The sequence below is a fragment of the Dendrobates tinctorius genome, unplaced genomic scaffold (genome assembly GCF_039654945.1).
Source record: "Dendrobates tinctorius isolate UK_male_01 unplaced genomic scaffold, ASM3965494v1 ptg000062l, whole genome shotgun sequence".
In the NCBI taxonomy this organism is placed as follows: domain Eukaryota; kingdom Metazoa; phylum Chordata; class Amphibia; order Anura; family Dendrobatidae; genus Dendrobates; species Dendrobates tinctorius.
In genome coordinates this window covers 973,483-990,879 of record NW_027361730.1, presented here as the reverse complement: position 1 = coordinate 990,879, position 17,397 = coordinate 973,483, and the positions used below count along the sequence as shown (strand labels likewise).

Below are 17,397 nucleotides of genomic sequence, written 5' to 3'. Positions count from 1 at the left end.
AGGCTGAGGGTCTGGTCACGCTCCTGCACGGTCTGTGGCCACTCCCTGGACGCTGTGCAGTAATAGCAGTGTCTGGTTATGTGCTGCTGGCAACTGCTCTAATGCACAGTTCTTATCCTTTATTTTGAATTTATTTTATTCTTAACAAAAACATAAAACGCATAGGCTCTAATGTGACCACAAGCCCAATAGTGTAACGCCTCCATGCAGCATGCGACCTTCCCACAATGGCCGTCTGAACAGGACGCGACGCTGGGCCGTGACGTCATGACGCCAGTGACGCAGCCCCAGCTCTGGCCGTGTGTAGCGTGGGCTCCCGCAGCCATTGCAGCTCAGAGAGGTCCTCGCTTGAGTGTCACGGCGCAGGCTCGCTGTAGCGCAGCCGCTCTGAGGTGAGTGCCCTACCGCGCAATCTCCAGCTATCTCAGCCCTGCTGGCGCAGCCGCAACACGGAGCTCGGGCTCCGGGGCTCAGCCGGCAGCTCCGCCCCGCACTGCGCTTTCCGGGGATAACTGCGGGAAGTTGGGTGCTGGGAGACGGCTAGTGAGCTAGGAAAAGGCGGGGAGGAGGCTGCAGGCCTGACTAGGCCCCTGTGGATGCAGGCGTTTATTGGGGGTGGATGGGAAGAGGCTTGGCTGTAGCATGCAAGGCCGGTGTGTCCTGGATGCGGCACACTGCTGGTGCCGCATTGTGTGAATGGAGGCACAGCACGTCGTATTAACCCTTTATCACAATTCTCTCCACCTGGCAGGGTGTCCTGCTGTATGTCAGTCCTGCGCTTCGCTGGGTGGCATCTTCTGCCTGCACCACAATCAGCAGCTAGAGCCCATTACACATCATCAATAGTTTGTCATTGGAAATGTGGCCCATTGTCAGAGTCCAGGGCCTCTCACTGGGCAGCTGTAGAGTGAGTATTGTGTATGGATTGTGCCCACTGATGAGTGAATGCACCAGTGTCAGTATGAATGCACCATTATCATTGAGTGCACTGCATGGCGCCAACAAAGTCTACTGCGCTGCACAGATATCATCACTGATCACTCCTGTTCCAGCCCCCGATGGAGCTCACAATCTAACTTCCCTATCGCAGACAAATGAGGGACGTTTGATAGAAAGCTAAATACAGGCTTGTTTACACGGATCCTCTGGAGGCACAATATGGCCGCTGACTGTTGTTTGAATGCAAACCAAAGTAAATGATCCACATGGCGTGATCTACTGTAGATTGCTCAGCGCACATCGGCTGCCATGGTCCTCAGCAACGTGAATCCTGTGTACACAGGACGATAAACCGCCAGCACAAAATATTATTTCACCCGATTAATGAACATTTCGCTGTTCATGTGGCTAGATAATCGAAAACTGAGTATTTTTTAAAGGCTCTTTCACAATTATCTTGCAGCGTAAATGCTTCTTAAAGGGAATCTGTCACCATATTTCACCTATCTAAACTATTAGTTTGGGCCTAAAGTTCAGTTCTCCTTTTCTGTGTTAGTTATGTTTCATACTGGTAACTCAGCCGGCCTGTAAAATAAGCTCTGGAGGCAGTTATCTTCTCCCCAGAGCCCAGAAGAGGTCATTTATATAAAGTACCGTAATGAAGATGATTTATCAACAACAAGGTATATCTGATATGAGATATACATAGATCACTCTCCTCAGCAGTCTCTAGCCTGTATGCTCATATTAATAGTTTAGATAGGTCCAATGTGCCAACAGATTCCCTTTAAGCCATAAATCTGCTTTTCTGGGAGTGTCCATGGGAATCCCACACAAATATGGAAAGAAGGAAAACGCTTATATCAGTATCCACCTTGCTAAGTCTCCTTCATAGAAAACTGCTGACCACAAAAAAAAGAACTGCTCATGCAGGATGGTGGCAGGGGATTTGGTTTCCTCTATTATCAAAATAAGGCATTTATAGGGCTGTTGCACAATTAAAAGCATTTATCAAAAGGATAGGTGTTCTTTTACTAATTCCTTGGGGGTATCCTGTACCCGATGGTTTAATGGAGTACCGGGTGTATATGCATGCTACCACTCCAGTCATTGTCTATGGGACTGATAAAGATAGCTGAGCGTTGAACTCCATTATGCCGCTTCAAGACTTTGCATGGAGTGGCGGTGCGCATCCTCAACCACTGACCCATTTTTGAAAAAGGGGCTTACCCAGAGATGAGCAACTTATGACCTATTTTATGTGGAGGAAAAGTGATTGTGTGACACTCCTTAAGGTCTCCACCACACACAGAGTAAACCAATAGTTACATGACGACTCAGGCAGCGACACACTATCACTATGCACCTCTACTACTTTGCAGCATAATGCAGGTGAAGGGGATTGCATTGTAATCTCTAGGTTACTGCAGTCCAGGCCTAGGTCTGACTTTGTACGACTTGCTTGTTGTGGTATTCTAGGGGTTGCATTGCGACCCCATTCACCTGCATTACGCTGCAAAGTAGCAGCAGCACATAGTAATCCTTTGCTGTATGAACTATGTCGCTGCCAAAGACATCTTTTAGCCCCAGCCTTAATTTGCCAAGGCTTACCAACCAGTTAATAGTTTACAAATGCCTTCTGAATCTCCCCATAGGCAAATGCTCGGCTTACATTTTTTTGTATGGTGTGGGAGAGTTGGAAGATAAAAACGTGTAATAGCCTTTATCCTGTTACTGACATTATATAAAAGGCCTTCCGACAGATAACATCTTTGCCTCATCATTAGGGCTCTTTCAGACATCAGTGTGTCCAATACGTGTGGTGACAGTTTTCACACATACCGGAGACACGCACACAGGTAGACCTATTCAAGTGAATGGGTCTGTGCACTTGTCAATGTGCTTCCACGGACCGTGTGTCCATCTGCAAAATACACTGACGTGTTTGTTTTTTAACAATAGCACAGGTCACAAAACGTCCTGCACACTGATGACACATGGATGACATCAGTGTGACACCGGCACCTGAGAACCAGCAGTACTGTTTTGCGCTGTTCCCCGGCTCCGGGTTCTGCAGACCACTATCATCATTCTCCCTGTTCACGCTGTGATCAGCGCTAGCAAGGGAGAATGTTAAGTTATATTCAACTGATAACAGCGAGAGCAGGCGGCAGCTGATGGGATTATTCATCAGCCGCCTGCGCAATAAACCGGCGTGGTTTCCCTTGTATTTTTGATAACCAGTCAGGAAAAGCTGACCGCTGCGGGCTGCAATTTTTAGCTGTCATCTTTAGCAAGGCTATCAAGAATAGAGGGGTTCCTTCTCTGTATTTTTTAATTATTGAAATAATTTAAAGCGTGAGGTTCCCCCCCCCAGTTTTGATAACCATGCTTGCTAAAGCAGACAGCTGGAGGCAGGTATTCTCAGGCTGATAAGGGGCCATGGATATTGGATCCCCTCACCCAACCTAAAAATAGCAGCCCTCAGCTACCTATAAAAGGCACCTCTATTAGATGCACTTTGCCCGGCTCTTCCCACTTGCCCTGTAGCAGTTGCAAGTGGGGTTCATATTTGTGGGTTTTATGTCACCTTTGTATTGTCTGGTGACATCAAGCCCACGGGTTAGTAATGGAGAAGTGTCTATAAGACACCTATCCATTACCATACAACTATAGGATTAGTAATGGATAGGTGTCTTTTATAGAGCAGCGGAGAGAAGTCGGCACTGGACTTGGGGAGAGTAATTGCCTGCTCTGTTTGTGATTTCTATAAGGGTATGTGCCCATGTTGAGTAACATTTCTGCACCTTTTCTGCATCTCTTGGTGGGAAAAACATGCATTTTTTCCTGTGTTTTTGAATAATTTGAGCAAAGTCAATTTTGAAAAGCGCACAGAATTGACATGCTGCACATTATCTGGACCGAATCATCAAGTCAAAAATATTCAATGTATGCATAAGACACTTAAGTTTCTCGTTCACCTTGCTGGCATCAGGTTTCTTTTCAGTATTTGTCACAAATTTGCGCAGAATAAACACGTAAAAAACGCACGAACTCTGCAATGTGTGCACACAGCCTAAAAGAGATTGTGGTGCCTTTTCTTAAAGAGGAAAAGCACATGAAGACATGGGACCTGTTTTAATAATGAGTAAATCGATCCGCTGCTTTGTTTACAAATTATATACAACATTAGGCCACCACAAAAGAGAATGTATGATTATTAGTACTCTAGGGAAAATATCTGTCAAAACTGTGGGTGAAAGGACACAGAACACTGTAGTCATATGTCTACGCTATGCAGGGGTATAAGCATGTTTGAGTTTACAGCTTTTTATAAGTCTGTCATGGGGGCAAAACCATGGGAATTATGTCTTTCTTGTTTTTTAATCTATTTAATTGATCATGTAGATGGATGGGGAATGTAAGTAAAATGCTATTGGCTTCAGTTTTGATACTTTGCAAGTCAGTCTGGGTTTCGTGTAGTGGAGTCCCGAGACCAGTTTCTCCTTCACTCGCTATGGCTAAGTTCATTTTGTCCAAAATTCGTCCTTTAGAACAGAAGTTGTCTGCACAACTTTTTTGCCAACTGATTACTCCTGGATCTGTTTTAACTGATCACTACTGGACATGTGAACATAGCCTTAAAGGGAAACTGTCACCCTTTATTTTGCCCTATCAGCTGCCGGCATTGACATCAGGGGCTTATCTACAGCATTCTGTAATGCTGTAGATAAGCCCCCAATGTAACCTGAAAGATAAGAAAAACGCGTTAGATTATACTCACCGGAGGGGGCGGTCCGGTCCGATGGGTGTCGCAGTCCGGTCCGGCTCCTTCCATCTTCATACGTTGCCATCCTCTTCTTCCCTTCCTGTAGTAGCTCCGGCGCACTGCTCTGCCCTGTTGAGGGCAGAGCAGAATACTGCAATGCGCAGGCGCCGGACCTCTCCCGACGCCTGCGTACTGCAGGACTCTGCTCTGCCCTCAACAGGGCAAGCAGTGCGCCGGAGTTACTACAGGTAGGGAAGAAGAGGACGGCATCGTATGAAGATGGGAGGAGCCGGACCGCCAGGGGTGTGGAATCGGTAAGCCAAACCTGCGACTCCGACTCCTCAATTTCCCTTACTCCGACTCCAACTCCACGACTCCGACTCCCACATATATTGCTTATATTTAAGTGAAAAATTTATTGTAGTACAATGTGAACATCAGACATTTAATCATTTCTATGATCCAATAATCAAGATATTTAGAACATAATATCTATTTATTGGAATACAACTTTAGGTCACAAAAAACTGTAATAAATTGTAAATATGTAATACACTGTATACATGTACATGTATACGGTACAGACCAAAGTTTGGACACACCTTCTCATTCAAAGAGTTTTCTTTATTTTCATGACTATGAAAATTGTAGATTCATTCTGAAGGCATCAAAACAATGAATTAACACATGTGGAATTATATAATTAAAGTGTGAAACAACTGAAAATATGTCTTATATTCTAGATTCTTCAAAGTAGCCACCTTTTGCTTTGATTACTGCTTTGCACACTCTTGGCATTCTCTTAATGAGCTTCAAGTGGTAGTCACCAGAAATGGTCTTCCAACAGTCTTGAAGGAGTTCCCAGAGATGCTTAGCACTTGTTGGCCCTTTTGCCTTCACTCTGCGGTCCAGCTCACCCCAAATTATCTCGATTGGGTTCAGGTCTGGTGACTGTGGAGGCCAGGTCATCTGGCGTAGCACCCCATCACTCTCCTTCTTGGTCAAATAGCCCTTACACAGCCTGGAGGTGTGTTAGAGGCCATTGTCCTGTTGAAAAATAAATGATGGTCCAACTAAACACAAACCGGATGGAATAGCATGCCGCTGCAAGATGCTGTGGTAGCCATGCTGGTTCAGTATGCCTTCAATTTTGAATAAATCCCCAACAGTGTCACCAGCAAAGCACCCCCACACCATCACATCTCCTCCATGCTTCACGGTGGGAGCCAGGCATGTAGAGTCCATCCGTTAACCTTTTCTGCGTCACACAAAGACATGGTGATTGGAACCAAAGATCTCAAATTTGGACTCATCAGACCAAAGCACAGATTTCCACTGGTCTAATCCTTGTGTTCTCTAGCCCAAACAAGTCTCTTCTGCTTGTGGCCTGTCCTTAGCAGCTATTTTATCATGAAGGCATGCTGCACAAAGTCTCCGCTTAACAGTTGTTGTAGAGATGTGTCTGCTGCTAGAACTCTGTGTGGCATTGACCTGGTCTCTATTCTGAGCTGCTGTTAACCTGCGATTTCTGAGGCTGGTGACTAGGATGAACTTATCCTCCGCAGCAGAGGTAACTCTTGGTCTTCCTTTCCTGGGGCGGTCCTCATGTGAGCCAGTTTCTTTGTAGCGCTTGATGGTTTTTGCCAATGCACTTGGGGACATTTTCAAAGTTTTCCCAATTTTTCGGACTGACAAACCTTCATTTCTTAAAGTAATGATGGCCACTCGTTTTTCTTTACTCAGCTGCTTTTTTCTTGCCATAATACAAATTCTAACAGTCTATTCAGTAGGACTATCACCTGTGTATCCACCAGACTTCTGCACAACACAACTGGTGGTCCCAACCTCATTTATAAGGCAAGAAATACCACTTATTAAACCTGACAGGGCACACCTGTGAAGTGAAAACCATTTCCGGTGACTACCTCTTGAAGCTCATCAAGAGAATGCCAAGAGTGTGCAAAGCAGAAATCAAAGCAAAAGGTGGCTACTTTGAAGAACCTAGAATATAAGACATACAGTATTTTCACACTTTTTTGTTAATTATATAATTCCACATGTGTTAATTCATAGTTTTGATGCCTTCAGAGTGAATCTACAATTTTCATAGTCATGAAAATAAAAAAAACGCTTTGAGGTGTGTCCAAACTTTTGGTCTGTACTGTGTGTGTGTGTGTATATGTGTGTGTGTATATATATATATATATATATATATACATACACACACACACACTATGATACACTTGAAAATAAAGCCTGCAGAAGATGTGATGAATGCAGTCTATTTATTCCAACTATCAGTTGATGATGTTACTGAATACGAGCAATGCCTGTCCTGGGCGTCCTTTTGGGCAGCTATGATGTGTACCTGACTGGTGCTAAAAAAAAGGAGTGTTAGTCTGTGTGCTATCCGGCTTTCATTCTTTTTGGTACAGATATGATATGGATATAGATAGGGATAAATGGATATATAGATAGAGCAGATTTCTAATCTGCTTTTGCTATTGAAAACATTATCTATGAGCTCAAAAACCTTTCAGGTGATGTGGTTTTTTAAAAAGCTGATCTGCTTTTGCAACTGAAAAACATATCCTCAAAAAACGCAGGAAAAACGCTGTGTGTGAATGTAGCCTTAGATCAGGAGTAGAACAGTCATTTATAGGACATTTCATAACTTTCCCAAATTCCTATGAAAAAATATTCAGCATATTCTGCATTGAACTACTGTACCCAATTTATTTTATATTTTAGGAGTCGGTCCATTTTATACCGACTCCGACTCCACCAAAATGAGCACCGACTCCACGACTCCGACTCCACAGCCCTACGGACCGCGACACCCATCGGACCGGACCGCCCCCTCCGGTGCGTGTAATCTAACGTGTTTCTTATCTTTCAAGTTACATCGGGGGCTTATCTACAGCATTACAGAATGCTGTAGATAAGCCCCTGATGTCAATGCTGGCAGCTGATAGGGCAAAAAAAAAGGGTGACAGATTCCCTTTAAGTTGGTGTGTGATAAGATGCTGTAATCTAAGATCAGATTGCATGTGTATGTCACACTAAGGGTCCCGTTTCACATAGCGATGCACCAGCGATCCCGACAATGATGCGACCTGGTAAGGATCGCTGGTGCGTTGTCGCACAGCAGCTATTCTGAACGATTCCAGCCTGCGTCCCTGAGTTCTGCGTCGCCAACGAGGTAGCTCGTCAGCGTCAAACACAGCGATGCATGCTGGCCAGCGGGACACAGACGATGATGAAAAAATGGCCCAGGACATTCGAGCACGATCAGCGATATCCAGCTTGGGGGCCGGTTGCCGCTATGGGTCACATGTAGCGAGATCGCTGGCGAGATTGCAGTTGCGTCACAAAATCGGTGACGCATCAGCGATCTCGCTATGTGAGACGGGGCCTTAAGATGGAAGAAGAGGTACATCTCACGTTATTAAGGCTATATTCACATGTTCAGTAATGATCCATTAGAACAGATCCAGCAGAAAGCAGTTAGGAAAAAAGCTCTGCTGAGACTACTTTTTAGTCCATTGTTCACTAACCTCTACTGAATCAGTTTTTTTTAACATTGAAATCAATGGGCAACAGATCCGTTAATGCGGCATTCGTTGTAATCTATTTCTAATGGATCCATTGCCCATTGACGCCAATATTGAGGGAAGAAAAAGGATCTGGCAGAGATCATAGAAAATTAGAGTTGGAAGGGACCTCCTGGGTCATCTGGTGCAACCCTCTGCTCAATGCAGGATTCACTAAATCATCCCGGACAGATGTCTGTCTAGCCTCTGAAGACTTCATTGAAGAACTCACCAACACTTATGGCAGCCTGTTCCACTTATTGATCACCCTCCCTGTCAAAAAGGGTTTTCTAATATCTAATCTGTATCTTTTCCCATTCAGTTTCATGCCATTGCTTCTCGTGTTTCCATGTGCAGATTAGAATAATGCTGATCCCTCTAGACTGTGACATCCCTTCAGATATTTGTGACAACTATTAAAGGGAATCTGTCACCTCAATTTGGCAGGCTGTTTAAATGGCTTGTGTCCGGTCCGATGGGCGGTGTTTCGTCTCCTTTCCTCCACCCCATCCTTGTCCGCCATCCGCAATATTTTCGGGAATTTGAGTAGTTGTCCTCCATAGTTGGCGCATGCGCATTGCAATCTTGCCTCGCGCGCACACACAGTACGCTTTGCCCAACTGCGGGCAAAGCCGAAAAGCATTACTGCGCATGCGCAGGTGAACTATGTTCTGGAACATAGCTAAATACTTCCGGGACATAGTACACCGGCGCAAGCGCAGTAATGCTTTTCGGCTTTGCCCGCAGCTGGGCAAAGCATACTGCGCGTGCGCGAGGTAAGATTGCATTGCGCACGTGCCGACTATGGAGGACAACTACTCAAATTCCTAAAAATATTGCGGACAAGGATGGGTTGGAGGAAAGGAGCCGAAACACCGCCTATTGGACCGGACTCAAGGCATTTAAATAGCCTGCCAAATTGAGGTGACAGATTCCCTTTAAGTCTCCTCTTGTCCTTTTTTGCTCGCTAAAAATTTCCATATCCTTTATTCGTTCCTCGTAGGACATACTTTGCAGTCCGCTCACCATCCTGGTAGCTCTTCTCTGAATTCGCTCCAGTTTTTCAATGTCTTTGTTAAAAATGTGGGGCCCAAAACTGGACACAGTATTCCAGAAGAGGCCTAAGGAGGAATAGAGGGGGATAATTAAACTGTGTTCCAAATTATTATGCAAAAAGAGTTTAGGAGTGATAAGGTTAGAATTTTTTTATTTAAACTCATTGATGGTGATGTGTGTCAGGGCTCTTTATATCACTGAAAGCAATTGCAGATACCTGTGCAAATTAGTTTGGCAGGTGTGTCCAAATAAAGGCAAGACTACTTAAGAAGGCTGTTCCACATTATTAAGCAGCCTACATTTTTTGCCAAAATGGGAAAGAAAAAGGATGTGTCGGCTGCTGAGAAGCAACAAATTGTGGAGTATTTAGGTCAAGGTATGACTACAATCAAAATTGCCAAGACACTTCATTGTGATCATCGCACAATCAAGAAGTATGTAGCTGATTCCCAGCACACACGTGTGCGTGCTGATAAGGAAAAATTGAGGACTCTTTCCAACAGGCAATTGCATCAGGTTAAAAGAGCAGCTGCAAAAATGCCTTGTCATAGCAGCAGACAAGTTTTTGAAGCTGCTGGTGCCTCCAACGTCCCCCGAACAACAAGATGCACGGTCCTCCAGAGGTTTGCAGCTGTGCGTAAGCCATCCTGTCGACCACCTCTATCCACTGCACGCAAGCAGAAACTGCTCCAGTGGGCCAAACGATACATGAAGACTGACTTCCAAACTGTTTTGTTCACCGATGAGTGCCGTGCAACGCTCGATGGTCCAGATGGATGGAGTGGAGGATGGCTGGTTGATGGACACCCCATGAAAACACGGCTAAGGCGCCAACAAGGAGGAGGTGGAGTAATGTTTTGGGCTGGAATCATGGGGAGAGAGATTGTCGGCCCCTTTAGGATCCCTGAAGGGGTAAAGATAGACTATGGAGTTCATGTGGAGTTTCTAAAACAGCACTTTCTGCCATGGTTCAAGAGGAAGAACCGTGCTTTCCGCAGCAAGATCATTTTCATGCATGATAATGCACCGTCTCATGCTGCAAATAACAAATCTGCATCTCTGGCTGCTATGGGCATAAAAAAGGACAAACTTATGGTGTGGCCACCATCTTCCCCTGACCTCCACCCCATTGAGAACCTCTGGAGCATCATCAAAAGGAGTGTCTATGATGGCGGGAGGCAGTTCACATCTAAGCAACAGCTCTGGGAGGGTATTCTGTCCTCATGCAACACAATTGAAGCACAAACCATCCAAAAACTGACAAATTCAATGGACGAGAGAGTTCAGAAGCTTCTTTCGAACAAGGGGTCCTATGTGCAAATGTAACATCACCTAGAATAAAGTTTTGACTGGAAAACTGTTTGATTTCATTTTGTAATAAGCTGATAATGCTTATAATTTCACAATTGACAATTTTTTTGTTCAAAATAAAAATAAAAAGGTTGAAAACTCTGCTGTGCATAATAATTTGGAACATGCATTTTGAGTGTTTCTTATTTTTAAAAATATACTGTTTTCATAGGCAGTTTGTTCAAAAACATTGCATTTATACTAGAATATTAGATGACTGGAAAATAACAATGACTGCAATTCATATACGGTAGGTAATTTAGAGAAAATATGAGGAAATATTTTTTGCATAATTTGGAACACAGTGTACTTTACGTGGTCTCGACTCTATACTTCTCTTAAAGCGAATCTGTCACCACTTTTTTCGCATATCAAGTAAAAGTGTGATTGGATTCAGTGTCAACTATGCATTATACCAGTACTTTTCATACCCCTTGACTCCCCACCTTTGATCAATAAATACCTTTTATATTCCTCCCACGGTGTATGTAAATCTCCTCGGTACTGTCCGATGGGTGAGGCTTATTGTTCCTCTCTCTCCCCCCCCCCCCCCCCCTTTCCTGGTTTGCTCTACGCATTTATTTGGTGTAATTCCTGTGTTCACGTAGATTTAGCGTGTATGCGCATTCAAATGTCCCCCCGCGCGTGCGCAGTATGCTTTGCCTAACTGTGAAAAAAGCATAAAATCATGATTGCGCATGCGCCGGCATACGCCATTACGTTCTATAGCCCAGGAAGTACGTGTCTCTCAGGCCCCAGTTCGCACAGCACTCCCTTGTCTCTCTGGGCTTGTACTGGCCCTTTAAGAGTTGCTAGGCTGCACCATTGTCAGACAGCTTTGTCATAGAGTTCTGACTGTACAGCAAGGGTCCGTCCACCTCTGTTTACTATTTACACATAAATGTACAGCAAGGGTCCGTCCACCTCTGTTTACTATTTACACATAAATGTACAGAAAGGGTCTGTCCATCTCTGTATACTATTTACACATACCGTAAATATACAGCAAGGGTCTGTCCTCCTCTGTATACCATTTACACATAAATATACAGCAAGGGTCCGTCCAGCTCTGTATACTATTTACACATAATTGTACAGAAAGGGTCCGTCCACCTTCTGTATACTATTTACACATAAATGTACCGAAAGGGTCCGTCCACCTCGGTATACTATTTACACATAAATGTACCGAAAGGGTCCGTCCACCTCGGTATACTATTTACACATAAATGTACAGCCAGGGTCCGTCCACCTCTGTATCCTATTTAAATACACAAATGTACAGCAAGGGTCCGTCCACCTCTGAAAAATATGCAGAAAGCTTTAGATTCCTTATGAGATGTTTTCACCAATTGCTGCATTAGAAGGCCGAACAGATTAACATACAATGCGGAACAAATAAGAACGTTTTTTATGGGCGATACATGGTGAGTCAGGGGGTTTCAGATCTAGTTGTGGAACACATAGCTGACACTCAATTAAATGATATTTTTTACCTAGTAGTCCAAAAATGTGATGACAGGTTCCCTTTAAAGTATATTAGAAAAGAAAATACATTAGACAGTTATTTGGGATTAAGGCGCTGTGCACACGATGCAGATTTGCAGCGGTTCCGCAGCGGATTTTACCGCGCAGAAACGTTGCATATCCGCATTGTGATGTACAGTAGCCTTAAAATGAATGGAAAAAAAAAAACGCTGTGCAGACGCTGCGGATTTTTCCGCGTGGTTTTCCCGCGGTACAAAATCCGCAGCATGTTACTTCTTTTGTGCGGTTTTCCATCTCCCCTGTCACCAAATCCGCAGGGGGAAAACTGCAATGAAAAACCGCATGAAAACCGCATGAAAAATGGAAGAAATCCGCAGGAAAAATGCAGGTCATTTGACCTGCGGATTTCTTCCATTCTGCGCGGAAAAATCCGCAGGGCAAAAAAGTATGTGTGCACTCAGCCTTAATCGGTGTTCATTTTGGACCACCCCTTTAATGTTGTAATGTGACCCCAAAGTAATATTTAAGGCTTTATGTGCAAAAATTGTCCGCTGAGATTCACAATCCTACATAGCCTGCTAAAATATTAGTGTAACATTCCATCTTAGAAAGGAAGCAATAAAGTAAAGCTCACTGAGCTTGAGCTGTTTGCCAAGGAAGGATGGGCAAGAATTTCAGTCTCTTGATGTACAAAACTGATAGAGACATACCCCAAGCGACTTGCAGCTGTAACCGCAGCAAAAGGTGGCGCAACAAAGTATTAAGTTAAAGGGGCCGAATAATATTGCACGCTCCACTTTTCAGTTTTTGAATTTCCACAAAAATTTAAAATAACCAATAAATTTCGTTCAACTTCACAATTGTGTCCCACTTGTTGATTCTTCACCAAAAATTGACATTTGGTGTCTTTATGTTTGAAGCATGATATGTGGGAAAAGGTTGAAAAGTTCCAGGGGCCGAATACTTTCGCAAGGCACTGTATCCATAGGGCCCCATGCACTTTGCATATATCAAGGGTGTCCTTTCTGTTGGCATATGCAAGCAGTCCATTAATTCCCTCAGTAGAAGGATACAATAGTAAGTCAATGGGTGATGGTGATGCATGCTACTGTATCCTTATATGTTGACATATATATCTCTGATTATTATCAAGAGATATAGTATGGCCTGGCCGGGGAACACTTAAAAATGTAGGGTCTGCTAAAATTCTAAGCAGTCAGCCATGATTTGAAAGCCACCTGCATATCGAAGTGTAGGTCCCCTTCGTGCTGCTAAAACAGCAGTTAGTTGCCTGTTGAGGTAACTCCACAAGATCTGAAGGTTTATTGTGATATTGGGCACCAAGGTTTTAGCAGTGGATCCTTTTAACTTGCCAGGTGAGGTCCTGGTGTATTGCTCAGATTTTTCGAGCATATCCGAAAGATTAAGGGTGTGTGCACACGCTGCGGATTTTGCTGCGGTTCCGCAGCGGTTTTGGCCGCTGCGGACCCGCAGCAGTTTTTGCTGCGGTGTACAGTACCATGATTCTCTATGGGAATCAAAAACCGCAATGCAGATGGTGCGGAATTTTCCGCGCGGATTATCTGCGGTTTTCAATCCGCAGAAAGAATTGACTTGTCAATTCTTTCTGCGGATTCCCCTGAGGTTTGCCATCTCCTCCATTGAGGAGATGGAAAACCGCAGGGCAAAACCACAGAGCAATCCGCAGGTAAAACCGCAGGTATTTTGACCTGCGGATTTTACAAAATCCACGCGGATGAATCCGCACCTATTCCGCAGCATGTGCACACAGCCTAAAGAGTGAGAGCTGAGGAATTGCTAGATAAACGTAAAACGCAGTAGGGTCTCCAGGTAAACAGTGAGGGCACACATATATTTTGCTCAATTGATAGGGTTGTACAGTATGTGATGCAGCTACTGCAGCATCCATAAACGGAAGGGAAGATTTAGGGTGTGTGCACACGCTGCGGATTCTGCTGCGGTGTACAGTACCATTATTCCCATATGGGAATACAAAACTGCAGTGCAGACGGTACGGATTTTTCCTCGCTGTTTTTCTGCAGTTTTGAAACCGCAGAAAAAATTGACATGTCAATTCTTTCTGCGGATTCCGCTGCGGTTTGCCATCTCCATTGAGGAGATGAAAAAACGCAGGGCAAAACCGCAGAGCAATCCGCAGGTAAAACCGCAGGTCTTTTGACCTGCAGATTTACCTGCGGATTTTACAAAATCAGCGCGGCCAAATCCGCACCCCAATCCGCAGCGTGTGCACGTACCCTTACACTGCTCCACTGATTTTTTTTAAATACAATCCAAGAATCAAGATATGAGGATAAAGTGGTTTAGGCTGGGATCACACTACCGTGTGTAATGCGAGAAACTCGCACAAGTCTCTCGCATCAACACCCGGCGCTGCGGCTGCATGTATTTCTATGCAGCCGCAGCGCCGGTCCCAAGTGCCGGCGGTAGCACTGGGTGATAATGCGCGCAACGTGTGCGAGTTTCTCGCATCACACACGGTAGTGTGTGATCCCCAGCCTCAGAGTCAATCTGACTCCTTCCTCAGGATACCACATATTTTAATTAATTTAGTGTGTATGTATATATATATATATATATATATATATATATATTATACACACACACACACTCTACCGTTCAAAAGTTTAGGGTCACTTAGAAATTTCCTTAATTTTGAAAGAAAAGCACAGTGTTTTCTAATGAAGCTAATATTAAATGATTCAGAAATACACTTTATGCATTGTTAATGTGGTAAATGACTATTCTAGCTGCAAGCGCCTGGTTTTTAATGCAATGTCTTCATAGGTGTATAGAGGCCCATTTCCATCAACCATCACTCCAGTGTTATTATGGTACTTTGTGCTTGCTAACTGTGTAAGAAGGCTAATGGATGGTTAGAATATCTTTGAAAACCCTTGTGCAAGTATGTCAGCACAGCTGAAAACAGTTTGGCTGATTAGAGAAGCTATAAACCTGACCTTCCTTTGAGCTAGTTGAGAATCTGGTGCATTACATTTGTTGGTTTCATTAAACTCTCAAAATGGTCAGAAAATAAGAACTTTCATGTGAAACTCGACAGTCTATTCTTTTTCTTAGAAATGAAGGCTATTACATGCGAGAAATGGCCAAGAAACTGAAGGTTTCCTACAACGGTGTGTACTACTCCCTTCGGAGGAGAGCACAAACAGGCTCTAACCAGAGTAGAAAGAGAAGTGGGAGGCCCCGCTGCACAACTGAGCAACAAGACAAGTACATTAGAGTCTGTAGTTTGAGACTGGCAACTTCATTAAATAGTACACGCAAAACGCCAGTGTCAATGTCTACAGTGAAGAGGCGACTCCAGGATGCTGGCCTTCAGGGCAAAATGGCAAAGAAAAAGCCATATCTGAGAATGGCTAATAAAAGGAAATGTGCGATGTGCGTTGCGCCGCTACGGGTGTCTGGTGCTGCTACGGGTGTTTCTGGTGCTGCAGGGGCTTAGCCGACATTTTGTGAAAGGCCAGAGCACCCGCAGTTCCATGGTTTCCTATACGGGGTGGATTCTGGGGAAAAATGCCGCTGGGGGGAGGCGGTGCATGCGCAGATGGAGATCTCGGGAGATGAGATTTCAGCGAGCCCCCTCATCCCAGCCTGTGGCCTACAGCGACGGTATATCTGTATTATAAGACCCCCCCCCCCATTTCCCTCCCAAATCAAGGAACACTAGTCATATGTGTACGCTATGCAGGGGTATAAGCATGTGCGTCTTATAATCTAAAAAATACGGTATGCTTACAAATTTTTATCATGAAAACAGTATAGATAAGTACTGTAAAAATGCAATAAAGTGGGCAAGGAAAACAAACTGGTGGCCACAATCCACGTTGTCGTACTTGTCTGAAACAAAGAAAAAAATGGGTTCTTAATTATGATTGCCGCTATCTACGGTAGAAGAAGAATAAAAAAAAGCATGAAAATTAAACAAATGGCGTTATGCTGAAAATAGAGTATCGATTTTTGGCACAACTGGAGGCCTGTCAAAATTACAAAAGGAAAAAAAAAGATTTCCACTTGATTCTGGTACAGGAGATAGGCACTTATAGGCCGGGGTCACGCTTGCAACAGCAATGCGATAAACTCTCCTCAACACTCGGGACCGTAGTGTGCGGCTGTATGTATTTCTATGCAGCTGAACGCTCCGGTCCCGAGTGTCGGCGGTAGTGCCGGGTGTGGAGGCGAAAGACTCGCAGGAGTTTCTCTCATTGCACTCGCAAGTGTGACCCCAGCCATATGCTGAAAATATTTGCACAAGCCCGACTCAATTGACCAGTTTGTTCTGCAGATATCGTGGCCACCAATTTTGAAAAAAAAAAATGGTTGTGAGAGAAACTCGTTAAAAGTTTTTGTACTGATTACACAGAGACATGATTACTTACGATTCGTGATGAGCAAAACATACAGCCGCAGGGATTCGAACATATTAGAGCACGCCCAAGATACTTGGATACCACCAGAGCATGCTCGCTCATCACTATTCATGATCAATTGCCTATTCCAGGACCATAGCGTGATCCTTCCTCATGCAATTCTAGCAGAGCTGCTCTTTTCTCCATTGAGATCGGTCATCTCGAACAGAGTCAGATGAACGCTGCTCCAATCGACTTAAATGAGCCGCGTCCCGAGTGTTCACGTACCTTCTCCACTTGCTGTACAATAGTCATTCCCATCACGTCCATTATTTTAATGATTGCCATAAATCTCTTATTAAAGAAAATTATTGCCTAAAACAGTCATGTTCACAATCTTTGTACCCTAGTGAAGATGTTTCTGAGCAAAAGTCTAAAATGAGCAAGTTGAGCGATTTGTTGTCAGTTTGCGTTTCTGCTCCAACACAATGCTCCAGCGAATCATCCGATGGCTCTTCATAAATTGGCTTTATTACCTCCGATACCTTTGCAGCAAGAGGTTGTTTATTGTGATGGAAGGTTGCAAGTGTTCCTTCGACTTTATGCCACTTTCTCCAGTTCTCTTTACCCAGTGGGTAGTTGTCATGTTGCAGTTTATCATCAGTGGAACTTTTGATAGTATATTTCTTTCCTAATTTCCTGGACTGAGTCTGAATGTCTGAACATAGACGACTTAATACTTAGTGAGTTCACCAATAACTGTATTGTTAACTTTCCAGCATCTTTGCCACCAATA

The 17,397-nt window shown here is 44.1% G+C and overlaps 1 protein-coding gene across 1 annotated transcript in view; it reads left to right on the top strand.

Annotated features, from left to right (window-relative positions):
* The first annotated feature begins 61 nt into the window (after positions 1–61).
* NRF1 (nuclear respiratory factor 1) overlaps positions 62–17,397 on the top strand; it is a 122,252-nt gene continuing 104,916 nt past the window's right edge. Inside the window, exon 1 of the mRNA XM_073579189.1 lies at positions 62–392. The gene's annotated coding sequence lies outside the window, so the exon portion shown is untranslated. The remainder of the gene's footprint in view (positions 393–17,397) is intronic.